This window comes from Phascolarctos cinereus, unplaced genomic scaffold (genome assembly GCF_003287225.1).
Source record: "Phascolarctos cinereus isolate Bilbo 61053 unplaced genomic scaffold, phaCin_HiC Scaffold_3;HRSCAF=262, whole genome shotgun sequence".
NCBI lineage: Eukaryota > Metazoa > Chordata > Mammalia > Diprotodontia > Phascolarctidae > Phascolarctos > Phascolarctos cinereus.
In genome coordinates this window covers 238,181,551-238,199,049 of record NW_027555736.1, presented here as the reverse complement: position 1 = coordinate 238,199,049, position 17,499 = coordinate 238,181,551, and positions in this window count along the sequence as shown.

The following is a 17,499-nucleotide window of genomic DNA, read 5'->3' as shown; positions in this document are numbered from 1 at the left end:
TAGCCTTTATAAACATACGTATATATATATATGGATATACATAGATAGTCTACATATGTACACGTTCATTCATTTATTCATAGTATAGTCTTTATACACATATGTGTATACATACATATACACACCTACATTCTAGAGATTACCACTACTTGTCCTGATGTGAAGAATTCCTTGGTCTCCTTCAATACAAAAGTATTAGGATGTTTTAAAAAGAAAATGTCTGTTTTCCTTCCTCATGCTGGGCCATGTGGTATTTCACTCAAATCAGTTCTTTTAATCTAAGATGTCATTTAAATCAATGGCCTCTTTTAAAAGTTTGGCACTCAGCAAAATGGCCCAGAACCAGAAGTTCTTTCTTATTGAAACTATTAAATTTAGTGGATTTTTCAAAATATCCAGATAAAAACCAATCTTTAATGCCATGTTCTAATTTAGAATTCTTATTAATAGCACAATCCTATCCCATTGCCCAAGTAAAATTAACCTTAAAATGAATAGATTAGAGAGTATAGCAATAAGGTAGCAATGAATACCATGTTTATCAAGTTTATGGTCTACCACTAATGATGGGGGTGGTGGCAAGACATCACTTAGAAAATGAGTGAACAAATCACTTGAAAATATGGCAGGACATCGTGCTGTCATCATAGCTGTCCAGAGAAGCAAACATTAGAAGTCTTCTGTAACTAGTAGTCACGAAAGACTCTGTGGGCTAATGCTGGGATAAAAATCAAATGTCATACCAGGAATAATAGAAACAAAATTTCTTTGATGAACATACCAGTAAAGTCTAGATTTCTTCTAAATGGTACCTAGTTTTAAAGAGACATAGCAGCAAGTTCAATCTAAACCTTCATTAAGCACAATTATTTTCAGCAATTCCCCATGAAGGCAATCTTGAACGGAGAGCATTCACCATGAACAAAACCCAAATCCTCCCAGACTTGATAGGGGGAATAAAAAGAGTGGAAATCTAGGAGTACTAAGACCTGGGCTTTAGCTCTGGCTCTACCTAGCTTAGAGATGCTAGACATTGTTTCCCACCTTTGTGCCTCAATTTCACCCCTTGTAAAATAGGGATGCTACTGGTCCCACCTGGTACATAGACCCTCTTCTGTGTGTTGTCTTCCTCATTAGAGTGTGAACTCCTTGAGAACAGGGAATGTCTTGCTTTTCTATCTGTGTTCCCAGTGGTTAGCACAGGGTTTCTAACATAGCAAACACTAAAAGCTTTTTCATTCATTCATTCATTTATATGCAGATGGATAGATTATATATGTATTTATATACACAAGGAATATTCTATACATGTGCACGTGAATGAATGGATGCAAAAGCATTTAGAGTTTACTATGAGGGAAGATATGGGAGACAAAGGGTAAAAGGACTTTCGAAACCAAGAGTTGGCTACGTGTTACCTACCTCTGTGCTTCACTACCATTGTGCTCTAAATATGGACTCATTCTTCCTATAACACTGTGTTTATTTGTAGGACACTCCACTTGTGGGAAGAATACAGAATCAATATCGTTCCCCCTAAAGCCTCCCTGCACTCCTACCATCCCTATTACTAGTGAGGGTAAGACCATTCTCTCAGTCCCTTAGGTTTGCAACCTAGGAGTCATCCTGGATTCCTCACTATTTCTTGATCCCCATATCCAAACTGTTGCCAAGGTCTGTCAATTTTGCCTTTGCAATATCTCTAGAATACTCTGCCCCCCTGCCTTCTCTTCTCTGACACTGCCACCACTCTGTTGCAGAACTTTATTACCTCATTCTTGGGACCATTGCAATAGCCTGCTAGTGAGTCTGCCTGTCTCAAGTCTTTCCCCATTCCATTCCATTCTCTATCTGGCCCCTAAAGAGATTTTCCAAAAGCACAAGTCCTACCATATTACCCCTTCCCCACACTCCACTCAGTAAACTCCAGTGGTTTCCTCTAGGAACAAATGCAAAAGTGCTCTGTTTGGCATTCAAAGCCCTTCAGAACCTAGCCCCCTCCTACCTTTCTAGACTTCTTCCACTTTACTCCTCAACACATAGTCTTTGATCCAGTGACAATGGCCTCCTGGCTGTTCCAAGAACATGATACTCCATCTCTCTGCTCTGGGCATTCTCTCTGACTATCCCCCATGACTGGACTGGAATGGTCTCCTTCTTCCACTCTTACTACTGACCTCCCTGGCTTCTTTTAAGTCCCAGCTAAAATCTTACATTCTACAGGAAGCCTTCCCAATATCTTCTTAATTCCAGTGCCTATTAATTATTTCCTATTTATCCTCTATAGAGCTCATTTTGTATTTATTTGAAGGCTGTCTCCTCCATTAAATTGTAAGCTCCTTGAGGGCAGAGTCTATATTTAACCTCTTTTTGTATCGCATAACTTAGCACAATGCCTGGTACATAGTAAGCACTTTAAAAAAAGTTGATTGATTGATTGATTGATGGTATGGTATGCCATTTATGATGCCTGGCTTGCCTGGATGGCACATGTGTTCACTGCCCCATACACATATCTGCTATAGTGCCTAGATAGTTGGGAAGAAAGGAGTATCCCCTTCCTCCAGGAGAAGTTGAAAAGAGAGTCTCTTCAAGAGTCTTTATATGCTCTGGTGATTGGAAAAGAGAAGAATAAGGGTTAAAGTCATTCTTATTAAGGTCTATTGAGTTGGCTGCCCTTCTGGACTCAATGACCAATCCTCTTCTATTCAACTCCCTCCTTCTATTGCCTTCACAAAGACAGAAGGATTTGTATCATTGCAAAGTCCTCCAGCGCTATTAATGTCTCCCAGATAGCTGGGGATCTCAGCCCAGCTCCACACATGCTCCATGGGCTATCCCCATAGGCCCATGGCCCCACAAGTACCAGTGGATGTGTTCCAACACAATCTCTGATACATGTGAAAATAAGGTAGTAGGACAAGATGGTCTCTAAGGTTCCTTTCAACTCTTGACCCTACAATATCTCTCTATCAATTGATTGGCTTTGCCAAAGTGCTCATTCTCTTTTCGTTCTTGGTTGCCAGATGTGGATCACAGTGGGAGAAAGGGTATATTCAGAAATGAATGAGGTAGAAAGAAAAGTTATCAATACAAAACTTTAAAAAATTCTATCGTTAGAATTCATTTGAATATAACTACTTAAACTAGTTAGAAGGCTCTCCTCCTCTTTTAAATAGTATGTTCTCATTAATGTGAGATTAAGTAGTTCAGAGGCTGAAGGCAAGTGAAGAGGAACAGATAATCTAGGTCAGAATCACCTTTGGCTGAATTATCAACTAAAATTCCAGGCAAAACATCATTCACCATCGACCCCAATAAAGTGTCTTGTTAAAGCTTTAAGGTAGAAATTCTTTTTTTTTTTTTTTACCACAAAAGGCAGTACAAGATAGTAAAAAGTAGAATACATTTGGCATCAGAAAAAAAAGAGGCTGGTTTCTTCCTCTGCTACTTACTACCTGTGTGACCTTAGAAAATTTTTTTTTCTTTTTAATTTATTGTTTATTTACTTCTAACATTCATTAGAAAAAATTTTTTGCATTCCAAATCCTCTCCCTCCCTCTAGCCCTTCCCCCACCCATTGAGAAGGCAAGCAATATGATAACACTTATAAGTGTGAAATTGTGCAAAACAGAGTTCATATTGCAAAAAAGCAAGAAAAATGAAGTAAAAAAATTATACTTTAATTTGCACTCAGTTAATCAATTCTCTTGGGAGGTAGATAGCATTTTTCCTCATGAATTCTTTGGAACTGTCTTGGATCATAATATTGATCAGAGTATGTAAGTCTTTCACAGTTGATCATTACAATATTGCTGTTACTGTGCACAATGATCTCCTAGTTCTACTCACTTCACTCTACATCAATTCATATAAGTCCTTCCAGGTTTTTCTGAAACCATTCTGCTTGTTATTTCTTATAGCACATTCCATCTCACACATGTATCACAATTTTTAAGCTGTTCCGCAATTGATGGGCATCTTCTCAGTTTTCAGTTCTTTGCCACCACAAAACAGCTGCTCTAAATATTTTTGTGCACATCAATCCTTTTCCTTTTTCATTGATCTCTTTGTGATTTAGACCAAGGAGTGGTATTGTTGGGTCAAAGGGTATCTACAGTTTTATAGCTCTTTGGGCATAGTCCCAAATCGTTTTTCAGAATGGTTGGCTCAGTTCACGCTTCCACTAACACTGCATATTTTTCCACATCCCCTCTAGCATTTGTCATTTTCCTTTTCTGTCATGTTAGCCAATCTGTTGGGTATGAAGCAGAAGAATTGTTTACATTCTCTAATCAATAGTGATTTAAAGCATTTTTTCATGTCATTACGGATAACTTTGATTTCTTCTGAAAACTCTCTGTTCATGTCCTTTGACCATTTATCAGTTGGGGAATGGCTCTTATATTCCCCATATATTTGAGAAATAAGGCCTTTATCAGAGAAATTTGCTATAAAATTTTCCCTCACTTTTTCCTATTTTATTTCTAATTCAGAGTGCATTAGTTTTGTTGTACAAAACCTTTTTAATTTCATGTAATCAAATTCATCCATTACAATTCCTGTGATCTTCTGTCTCTTCTTTGATCATAAACTCTTACCTTATCTATAGATCTGACATATAAAATTTTCCATGCTTCTCTAATTTGATTATGATATCACACTTTATGTCTAAATCATTTACCCATTTTGACCTTATCTTGGTAAGGTGTAAGATGTTGGTCTATGCCAAGTTTCTGCCAAATTGCTTTCCAGTTTTCAAATATTGAGCTCTTACTGCAAAACCTTGGATCTTCGGGTGTATCAAACATTAGATTACTATGGTTATTTACTACTATGTATTGTGTACCTAATCTCTTCCACTAATCCACCATTCTATTTCTTAACAACCATTCAGATTGTTTTTGATATTTAGCACTGTGTAATATAGTCAGAATCTGGTATTGCTATATCACCTTCCTTTATATTTTTTAACTAATTCTCTTGATATTCTTGAGTTTTCATTTTTCCAGGTGAATTTTTTTATTTTTTTAGCTCTGTAAAGCAATTCTTTGGTAGTTTGATCAAATATGGCACTGAATAAGTAAATTAATTTAGATATAATTGTCATTTTTATTATATTGGCTTAGCCTACCCATGAGCAAGTAATATTTATTCAGTTGTTTGGATCTGTCTTTATTTGTGTGATGAGTGTAAGTATTTTATATTGTCTACAGCAATTTAAAATGAAATTTCTCTGTTCCTGTTGAATTTTGTTGGTAATATACAGAAATGCTGATGATTTTTCTGGGTCTATTTTATATCCTGCAACTTTTCTAAAATTGATAATTATTTAAATAGTTTTTTAGTTGATTCTCTAGGGTTCTGTAAGCATATAATCATATCATTTACAAAGAGTTGTGGTTTTGTTTCCTCATTGCCTATTCTTATTCCTTCAATTTTTTTCTTGTTTTATTGCTATAGCTAGCACTTCTAGTACAATATTGAATAATAATGGTGATAATGGACATCCTTCACCCCTGATTTTATTGAGAAGACTTCTAGTTTATCCTTATTACAAGTAATGCTGGCTTTGTGTTTTAGATAGATACAACTTAGTATTTTAAGAAAAGCCTATTTAATCCTATGTTGTTTTTAGTGTTTTGAATAGGAATGATTGTCATATTTTGTCAAAAGCCTTTTTTGTATCTATTGACACAATCACATGATTTTTGTTGTTTTTGTTATTTATATAGTCAATTTTGTTTATGGTTATCCTAATATTGAACCAGCCCTCCATTTCTGATATAAATCTCATGTGGTTGTAGTGTATGATCTTTGAGATACATTGTTGCAATCTCCTTGTTAGTATCTTATTTAGAATTTTTGCATCAATGTTCATTAGGAAAATTGGCTTATAGTTTTCTTTCTCTGTTTTTTCTCTCCCTGGTTTAGGTCTTATAACCATATTTGTGTCATAGAAGGAATTTGTAGGACTCCTTTACCTATTTTTCCAAATAGTTTATATAGTATTGGGATTAATTGTTCTTTAAATGCTTGGTAGAATTCACTTGTAAATCCATCTGGTCCTGTGGATTTTTTCTTAGGGATTTCATTTATGGCTTATTCAATTTCTTTTTCTAAGATAGGCTTCTCAGTAATTACATTTTTGCAAATATTTATCCGTTTCACTTAGATTGTCAAATTTGTTGGCATATAATTGGGCAAAACATCTCCTGACAGTTGTTTTAATTTCCAGTTCACTGGGGATGAATTTGTAGTTAAGAAAAAGATATGCTCATTTCTATTTCTGTTCAATTTTCTCTAATGGTCTATCACATCTAACTTTTCTAAAAATCTGTTCATATCCTTTAATTGTTTCTTATTTATTTTATGATTAGATTTATTTAATTCTGAGAAGAGAAAGTTGAGTTCCCCTACTAGTATAGTTTGATTGTCTATTTCATCCTGTAACTGATTTAACTTTTCCTTTAAGAATTTGGGTGCTCTTTCATTTGATATGTATTTGTTTAGCCTTGCTATTATATAATTGTCTGTGGTATTTTTGCAAAATGTAGTTTCTCTGGTTATCTCTTTTAATTAGATCTATTTTCAGCTGAAGAATAATAGATTCTGGTCCGGCCCCTTATTTTAACTCTGTATGTCTTTTCTGTTTCAAATGTTTCTTGTATAGAACATATTACTAGATTATGATTTCTAATTCATCCTGCTATTTACTTCTTTTTTGTGGGTGAGTTCATCCCATTCATATTCATAGTTATGATTACTGTATATTTTCCTCCATCTTATTTTTTCTGTTTTTCCTTCTCCCTTTTTCTTTACCTACTTCCCTGTTGGGTAAGACAGAGGTGTATTTATGTGCTCCCTTCTTTGAACCAATTCTGATGAGAGTGAGATTCAAGCATTGCTTGTTATTTTCCTTCCATTGTAACATCTCTTCTTTTATGTGACATAACTCCTCCCATTCTTCCTTTCCCTTCCCCCTTCTTCCAGTGATTCTACCAAATCTTTCTCAATCTTTCTTTTTTAGATCATCCCAACATAATCAACTCATTCTAATGTCCTCTGTTTATGTAGAGTCCTTCTAAGTGCCCTAATAATGACAAAGTTCTTAGGAGTTATATGTATCATCTTCCCATATAGGAAGCTAAACAGTTTAAAATTATTGAATCCCTTATGGTTTCTCTCTCATGATTACCTTTTTAATGCTTTTTTGGTCTCTGTTTAAATGTTCAATTTTCTAGTCAGTTCTGGTCTTTTCATCAGGAATGCTCGAAAGTCCTCTATTTCATTAAATATCCATTCCCCCTCAACCCCCAAAGATTATATTCAGTTTTACTGGGTATGTTTTTCTTGGTTGTAATCCTAGTTCCTTTGCCTTCTAGTGTATCACATCCTAAGCCATCCATTACTTTCACATGGAAGCTGCTAAATCTTTTTTTTTTTTTTTTTTAGCAATTGCAGTTAAGTGACTTGCCCAGGGTCACATAGCTAGTAAGTGTCAAGTGTTTGGTCTGAGGCCAGATTTGAACTCATGTCCTCCTGACTTCAGGGCCAGTGCTCCATCCACTGTGCCACCTAGCTGCCCCAGAAGCTGCTAAATCTTGTGTGATCCTGACTATGGCTCCATAATATTCAAATGATTTCTTTCTGTCTATTTGCAATATTTTCCTGGACCTGGGTGCTCTGGAATTTGGTTATAATATTCCTGGAAGTTTTCTTTTCAGTGAGTGGATCACTTCCTGAAAACTGCCCAAATATCTTAGAACCAGAGGGTAAAATAGAAATTTCTAAGATATTGGGGCAGTTTTCCTTGATAATTCTTTGAAATACAGTGTCTATGCTCTTTTTTTGATCATGGATTTCATGTTGTCCAATAATTCTTAAATTATCTCTTCTCAATCTATTTTCCAGTTCAGTTGTTTTTCCAACGAAATATTTCACATTTTCTTCTATTTTTTCATTCTTTTAATTTTGTTTTTTTTTTCTTGATGTATCATGGAATCATCAGTTTCCGCTTGCCTAATTTTAATTTTTAAGGAATTAGTTTTCTTCAGTGAGCTTTTGTACTCTTTCCCCATTTGACCAATTCTGCTTTTTAAGAAGTTATTTTCTTCAGCGAATTGTTGTGCTTTTGCTGTTTGGCCAATTTTGTTTTTTAAAGAGTTATTTTCTTCAGTATTTTTTGTGCCTCTTTTACCAAGCTGTTAATTATATTTTCATAATTTTCTTGCATTACTCTCATTTCTTTTCCCAAATTTTCCTCTACCACTCTAATATCTTTCTTTAGCTCCTCCAGAAATTCTTGTTGGGCTTGTGTCCAATTTGCATTTTTCCTTTAAGGCTTTGGTTGTACCTATTTCCACATTGTTGTCTTCTTCTGGGTTTCTGTCTTGTTCCTCCCTGCCATTGTAGTAGCTTTTTATGGTAAAGTTCTTTTTTGTTGTTTGCTAGCCTATGTCTTCCCCCCCTCCTTTTGTGTATATTGTATTTTTTCTAATTACATGGAAAAATAGTTTTCAACATTCATTTTTTATAAGATTTTGAGTTCCAAATTTTTCTCCCTCTGTCCCTTTCCCTCTCCTCAAGATAGCAAGCAATCTCATATGAGTTATACATGTGAAATCATGTTAAATATATTTCCACATCAGTCATGTTGTGAAAGAAGAAACAGAACAAAAGGGAAAAAATGGGGGAAAAAATCCAAAACAAAAAAAAAAGGTAAAAACAGTGTGCTTTGATCTGCATTCAGACTCCACAATTCTTTATCTGGATGTAGATAGCATTTTCCATCATGAGTCTTTTGGAATTGTCTTGAATCATTGTATTGGTGAGAAGAGCTAAGCTATCAAAGTTGATTATTGTACAATGTTGCCATTACTGTGTATAATGTTCTTCTGGTTCTGCTTACTTTACTTTGCATCAGTTTATGTAAGTCTTTCCAGGTTTTTCTGAAATCTACCTGCTCATCATTTCTTATAGCACAATAGTATTCCATTACATTTGTATACCACAACTTATTTAGCCATTCCCCAATTGATGGGTATCCCCTCAATTTCCAATTCTTGCCACCAGGAAAAGAGCTGCTATAAATGTTTTTGTGCATGGGGGTCTTTTCCCTTTTTTATGATCTCTTTGGGATACAGATCTAGTAGTGGTATTGCTGGATCAAAGGGTATGCACAGTTTGATTGCCCTTTGAGCATAGTTCCAAATTGCTCTCCAGAATGGTTAGATGAGTTCACAACTCCACCAACAATGCATTAGTGTCCCAATTTTCCCACATCTTCTCCAATATCTATCATTTTCTCTGTTTTGTCATGTAAGCCAATCTAAAGCTGTGATATGAGATCTCAGACCTCAGAGCTGTTTCAATTTGCACTTTTCTAATCAACAGTGATTTAAAGCATTTTTTCATATGACTATAGATAGATTTAATTTCTTTATCTGAAAACTTCCTGTTCATATCTTTTGACCATTTATCAATTGGAGAATGACTTGTATTCTTATCAATTTGACTCAGTTCTCTCTATATTTCAGAAATGATGCCTTTATCAGAAATGCTTGCTGTAAAAAGTTGTTTCCCATCTAGCCCATTTCTTAACCTTGAACTTCATGTTAAAGTTGGGGGTGGGGAGGCACTATCCCAAGCTTTGGGCTTTTTTGTGCTTCTGTTTTAGTTCTGTGGATCTAGTAAGTTTTTGGTGCCTCCAAATTGGTGTGATCTGGAGAGAGGTATGGCCAGTGCTTTCTTGGTTTTCTCTGGTCTTTACCCAGGAAGGGCCCCTGCTTCCTTGAAGTCACAAGTGCTAGTGCTCTTCTCTGCCCTGGAACATATTCCAACTGAGAGTTCTTGAAGCTGCTTCTGCAGCTGCCTCCAAGGCAGCTCTGGTGTTGCTACAGCATAGGCTCCAGGCCCACCCCTTACTTGGCATCACAGACCTCTTCTTCTAACCACCCAAGTCATCTTGGGCGAGAAAAAAAAGGTCTCCCTCCTACCTTTTGTTAGCGATGCCGCTCCAGAATGGGATTTGATGTATTCTTTTAAAGTTGTTTGTCAAGGCATGTCAGGTGACTTTCCTGTGTTGCTGCCCCATTCCGCCGTTTTCCTTAGGCAAATTTCTTAACTTCACCTGGCCTCAGTTTCCTCAAAGGAAGGGTTGAACTACATGGTCTCTATGGTCCCTTTGACCCCTAAACCTATGTTTTTCACTTTTGAGGTTTTTCTATTGATTATTAAAGAAATGCCAAGACCCTACATAAATAAATGCATGAGTGAATGAATGAAACAGCATTTGTTAAGCACTTACTACATGCTAACAACTGTGCTAAGTGCTATATTAACTCTTTGTACTCTTCTCTCATAGAGAGAGCAGTTGTGGCAGTCTCTACCAGGTGCCTGCTAAACATTTCTAATCCTAGAAGTGTTTTACTCCAAATTTGAACATACATTTAACTAATGACAGTTTTTCATATACCATTCCACTCCTGAAAAAGGTTCTTCTAGGTGTCATTTCAATTACTTATGATTTGGAATAATATATACCTATCTGATTTAGGTGAATTAGGGAAAAATCTAAATTAGGTTGCCTCTTCCCCCCCCCCGAAATTGCTTTGATTTGTTATGCTCCCTGCAAATCTTGCATACCCTGATTCCTCTTTTTTTTTTAATCTCACTTCTGCTTCCAAATGAAATATTTCTGCTGCTCAGCACTGTATTGTCTTGTTCTGACTAAAAGTTCCCACTAGAAAGGCAATGAGTTGTAGTGAATACAACATTAGCCTGGGAATCAAAAGACCTGAATTTAAGCCCTGCCTCAGACACAGCCTAGCACAATGACTTTCAGGAAGTCCCTTAAACTCACTGGATGTCTGGTAGTTGGAGAGGTAATTTGCAATGAAAAGAGCATTAGACTTCAGAAGACCTGAATTTGTCTTGGTATGGACACATAACAACAAGCAGCTAGCTCTTGTTTAGTGTTTTAAAGTTTGCAAAGTGTTTTTACAAATATCTCATTTGATCCTCACAACAACCCTAGGAGGTGAGTGCTATTATTATCCCCATTTTACAGATGAAGAAACTGAGGCAGAAAGAGGTTAAGTGTCTTAAAACACAGGTTTTAAGCTATCCGAGGCAGTATTTGAATTCAGGTCTTCCTGACTCCAGATACAGCACCTAGGTGCTGTGTGATTATGGACAAAGTCATGCATTTCCTGATTAGTTTCCTTATGTGTAAAACTAGCAGTATCTACCTTATAGGATTTTTTTTTCTGGTCAGTAAAACCTTAAATTGTTATATAAATATGAGCTATTATCATTCCAGCTTTTAAATTTCAGTTAAAATGTAAAATATATTTGAGAGTGCTCAGGATAAAGAAGAAAAAGAAATAAGGTCTAACATTTACATATACTTTAAGGTTTGCAAAGCGTTTTGCATAAATTATCTCATTTGATGCCCCACTGTAACCCTGGGAGGCAGGTGTTGTTATTAACATCATTTTGTTGTTATTGTTATCCAATCATTCAGATGTGTCCGACCCCATGGACCACAGAAAACCAGGCCCATCTATCCTCTACTGTCTCTCAAAGTCTGTCCAAATTCATGTTCATTGTTTCCATGACTTATCTATTCATTTCATCCTCTACTGTCCCCTTTTTCTTTTGCCTTCAAGCTTTCCCATCATCAGGGTTTTTACTGAGTCCCATTTTCTCATTATGTAGCCAAAGCATTTAAGCTTTAGTTTCAGTATTTGACCTTCCAGTGAATAAATAGCCTGAATTAATTTCTTTAAGTATTGACTGATTTATTTAATCTCCTTGCAGATGAGAAAACTAAAGCTGACAGATGTTAAATAACACACCATGGATTTGGTAAGCCATACTTAGTAAAGATAATATGGTTTAGAGCCTCTTCTGCCTTCCATTTCACTCCCAAAAAGGGTTTTTCCAGGTGTATGTCCTCTAAAGAAAGGGAATCCCTAACACTGCTTAGAATAAAAGGGAGCTATTTGGGAGCTTCCTGCTAGGGAATTACCATCATTGGTCTGTCTGAGGCAGGATTTGAACTCGGACTTCCTGACTCTAATTCTGGAACTCTATCTACTTTTCCACCTAGTTCATACTCGTCTCAAGTCTTCTTGCTTCTACTGGCATGCTGAGGTCCTGTTGGTTCAATTTACACTAGAAACACATGTGATGCGTAGCATAGTGGGGAAAGTATTGGATTTGAATTTTGAGGCTCTGAATTCTAGTCCCAACTTTTCATGACTTTGAGCAATTCAGAGACTCTGTTGGTACCTGTTACTTCATCTTTGTTAAAAAGAATGGTATTGGGCTAAATGCTCTCTCAGTTATCTTTCCTGACATGTAATAGAATTGTGAATAATATTATTGTGAATCCTTTTGGGTTGGTAATGCAATGTTCAGACTATGCCTCCAGATGTCAGTATAAACTCAGTCAACTGAGATGAGGACTTCCCAAATGGTGAGGTTCGTAAAACTCATTACCCTAATTCTTTACATGAAAGGATATTGCTGCATATCAAATAATCATTCCCCTCAAATCCATGAATTGTCTTCTTATACTTGAAAAATGCTCTTGTATAAACTCTTAGGTTAGTTGACAAATACATATATCTGATAAATAGTGGATAAGAAGAAAGCTTACTGTTGGTCTCATTTAAGACTGCAGTTATGGGCATACTCTAAAATTCACTTCCACTCCTCTAAAATTAACATCATGGGTTTTTTTTTTTTAAACAAAGAGACCCTCAAAAATGATTAAAGAAAATTAAAGTCTATTTTCTAAAATTCTCTATATTCAGAGATAGAGTGATGTTTAGAGATATTTTTATTAGTAAGAGAAAAGGAATCATAGTTATTTGGTGCCATGGAAACCATTAAAAAATAAATGACTGGACAAATTGGCCCATGCTTATTAAAGTGGCATCTAAAAAGGGGTTAGCTCTCAGCGGATGTTGCTGGCTACTGGATGAAAAAGGATTAATTGATCCCTAACACCCAATGGTTGTCAATCAAGTGAAGAGCTCCTAATACTGCCTATTGACCTTAGGGGCTGAGAGACTGATGAATCGAAGGACGAAGCTGTTTCAAAGCCCTTGGTCTAAAAAATCATAATCCTTGTTGCCAAGGGGATCACTCTCCCCAGGCAGAGGAAAAGTGGAAAGAGAAAGAAACCCTTGATTTTCTAATGCAGCCAGCAGACATGTCAGAAGAGGTGCATTAGTGTACAACGTATGTGAAATATAATAGTGTTTAACGGGAATAAAATGAGCCTCCTACTGCCTCTGGGAATACGGTTGATGCTTGGCATTCCTAACCAAGAATCCAGGATTTCCACTTACTAGGAAATCTGAGCTTTTGTTTTCAAAGCAGCCCCAGAGATACCAAGTCAGTTGTTAAATGTTTGATATGTAGATGCATTATTTTTTTCAAGATTAGATGCGTTAGCTCTCAAGTGTCTGAGACTTATAACACTCTCTTCCTTCCCTCCAGCCAACCCAATAATCTGTAAAAATCATTGTAAAGTATAGCACATTTAAAGAATGGGAGAGGGAGGAGGCAAGGAAATTCAAGTGTTTGGGTTTTCTAGGCAGAAGGCAAGAGCATGGGGAAACCCAACATACCTTTGGTATATTTAAAATGTGAAGTCCTTCCCATGTCACAGACCCTGAAGTGAATTACTATGTGTAGGAATGTCATCCCTCTGCACAGATGAGGTGATGTGGAAGGAGATATTAAATGGCAATATCGGTAGCCCTTTTCAGATAGAAACCAATGTAAGGGTAAGCTGTTAGCTTTGGGCTGGCTATAATGACAACTGAGATATGTATAGATCGCTCACTTACATAAGTGAGGTCCTTGATAGAGAGACCCTAGACATTCAACCCAGAGGTTTAGTCAAAAGAAAACAGTAAACTGAAAGCATTAGCTAGTGGAGAGAACTCTGTTCTTTATCCCAATAAATTTGGTGCCAGAGGCAAGGCATCTCCTGTTGGAGACGAAATACCTTCTATCCAAGGCTCTGAAAGGAAAGACAAGCTACTCTGTGAAGAAAGAAAAGTGTAAAGAGGCAGTGGGCCATGCCCTGGCCGGCAGGCAGTAGGAAGGGCAGTTTGCCTACGGCAGAGCAGCCCCCAGTGTATTGTAACTTCCTCATCTGGCTGTTTGCTGTGGCTCTGCCCTCCTTATATGTTCTGAGGGCACTCTTCCCAAAGTAATAAACATTACTTCCAGCCCCTCTCGCGTTCAGTATGTCCTTCCAGTCCAAACACTTATTGATTGGTAGGGGAAGCATCGGACCTGTAGTTGGGAAGACCTGAATTCAAATTCAACTATAGACATTTATTAACTGTGTGACTGTGAGCAAGTCACTAAATCTCTGTTTGCCTCAGTTTCCTCAATTGTAAAATGGAGATAAGAACTACACTTACCATGCAGGGTTGCTGTGACACAGGTTCAAGTGAGAAAACATGTATAAAGTGCGTGTATAGCACATAGTAGGCATTATATACATGCTCATTTCCTTCCCCCTTCTTTTCCTACTGAACAGGCATCAACAGCAGACAGTGACCCAGGCAGTAGCGTAGGCACCATGCTATGGTGATGAAATATTTCATTCAATTAGGGGCATCAGCTCCTATTTCTGGTGATTGGTAACCCTGTATATCCAGGTCACTGGGGACCTGATTGTGGTCAGGGGGTTGATTGTGGCAGGCTGGGAACAGCTGATATCAAGTGCATGATCTGAGGCATAGATACCAGCACTCTGGTGAATGGTTATATGAAGAGAAGAGATCCTTTCCAATGACTTTAGAGGGGCTGTTCCAGCTGACCCTGAGGTCCTCGAGAGACCGGATGGAATGAATCTTCTTCTCCTTGCATGTCAGTCCACTGGGACTCCTGAACACACCTTTGCAGACAATGGAAGGCCTAAGGAGCTGTGCTCGTGGACCCTCAAGTGAAGTAACTGCTTAATCCTATATTTCATTGCATCAGAATAAATCAGAATAGATTTAGAGTCTATGGAGAAACTATGATGAGATCACTTGAAGACATCAGCAACCTTGTAGCTCAGAGGACCAAACAGTAGCTTGAACCTGGGGTTGCTCTGTCTGAGTCATCTGCTGTGTGAGATGGAGAAAGCCTGCAGGGACTAACAGAAGAGTACATTTATATGTTTTAAAGGGCCTACATTTTGTATTATACTCCAATCATGATCAAAAGGTTGAGTTCACATTGTTGTAGCTCTTGAGATTTTCTCCAAAGCTTTTGGAGTAAGTATGACAAATATTATCTGTTTTAAAGTTGAGGAGACACCCTTACCCTCAGAGAAATTAAATGATTTCCCCAAGCTACTAACACACAAAGCTAGAACTTGAACCCATACCCCCATTCCAAAATCTTGTGCTTTCCCTTTATAGTAGTGTATTAAACACAACCAAAGTAGATAAACCCTACCTGATAATGAAAGGCTGGGTGTTTGGCTCCTAAGGGAAGGGTTATAGCACTTAGGAAACTACCTGTTCATGGAGATTTGCAAAGGAAGAATAAGGGACCTTAGAAGGTCCCCAAGTCTAAAACCCTCATTTTGCAGATGAAGAAACTCAGCACAGTGAAACCTGCCAGCACTCTGAGCCCAGACACATCAGGAGAAAACCAGAGGCAGGAGTCTGAGAAATCTAGGTCAGAAACAAAAAGGGCCTGATAACTTAATCTAAGAGTTCAGGAAGGGGTGGAGCCTGACCTTGGCACAATGAACCTAGTCAGAAACTGAGGCAAGAGGTATGCATAAACAGAAGAGACCAAACCCTATGAAGACATAATGTGGATCAAGAGACATCTTTCTTCCAGCACCCTCCACTCAAGAAAAACTAAAAGAAGAGAGTTACTCTGCAGCAACTATAAGAAGATATTGGGGGTGGGGGTGGGTTAATGGTTTGACTAGAAGGATTTCAAGAGTATCTGAAAGAAAGAGCAAGAAACAAAAAATGAAATTAGAGTTTTAGAGAAAAGGAAGTCAAAGGAAAATAAATAGCTTAGAACGGAAGGTGGAAAATCTTACTAAAAGAGAGCTCCCCAAACATTAGAATGGATCAAATGGTGCTCAAAAACTCTAGATGAAAACAAAAAATATATTTATGATATAATTATAACAGCATGTAATTATATAATGTAAATAGATAATATAATGTTATACAATACAATATTATACACATGTCATATAACATGACATGTTAGATAACAGTTAGATAGAAAAGAACATACATACTTCTCAGCTACAAATGACACCTTTACAAAGATTGATCATGTTCAATCTAGAGTATGCAAAACTTATAAATAAATGTAGAAAAGCAGAAATATAAACAAACATCTTTCACCAGCTACAACACAATAAATAATCAATCCAGGGCCATTGAATAAAGGATTTTCAGTTCTTCCAAGGTGGTATGATCAAAGGAGAGGTGTTTATTCCTTTCCTGGCCTGTGCTCTGGTCTATGAGTGACCACAAGTGCTCTTTTCTGCCTTGGAACTGTGAGCAGAATTCCCTCTCCACTGGGGCTACAAGCTCCACCATGCCAGCACTCCTTCTGACCCCAGGACCACTACCCAGGACCGCGTCCCAGATCTAAGCACGGGTAAAGCAAGAGAATCCTGCCTTGGCACCAGCTGCTTGGTCCCCCCAACATCTGTGGGTTGAGCGCTCCGAAAGCAACTGCTGCTGCTGTCACTGTGGCCGCTGCTGTGCTAGGGTCAGTGCTAGACCGTGCTCCTCTCTCACTCGGGTCCGACAGACTTTTCCCACTGGCCTTCTAAGTTATTTTTGGCATTTGTGGGTTGAGAAGTGTGGAAACCACCACAGCTGCCCATGATTCAGTCTCTGCAGGCCTGCTCTGGGTTTGCTCTGGCCCCATCTTTGCCTGTGTGGCCCGTGCTGAACTGTGCTCCTTTCCCAACCTGGAGCAACAGACCTTTCCTAGTAACCATCCAGGTTGTCTTGGGCTGGAAATTTGTTTCGCTCTGTCTTTTTGTGGGTTCTGCTCTAGAATTTGTTTAGAGCCATTTTTACAGGTATTTGGAGGGGTTTAGGGGAGAACTCAAGCAAGTCACTGCTTTTACTCCACCATCTTGGCTCTGTCCCTCTCCTATACTTGTTCAGCTGATTTTCTTAAACTTAAGTTTATGACTTTCTACTTATTGCTATTAACTTTTGCTTGTTAGTTTTGCTTCACCCTTCCAATATTCCAGAGAGTATTGACTGCTTCTCAACATTTCATTTATTTCTCCTAGTCCTTGTGTTATCTACAAATTTGATGAGCATGCTTTTCATGTTTTCATATAAGTATCTGAAAAAATATTTGCATAGCCTAGGACCAGGGACATTTCCCGGTTAACAGTTATTAAACTTCACTCTCTGTGAACATTCATTTAAATGGCTATAAATCCACCTAACTCTGATATCGTCATGCAACTCTTAT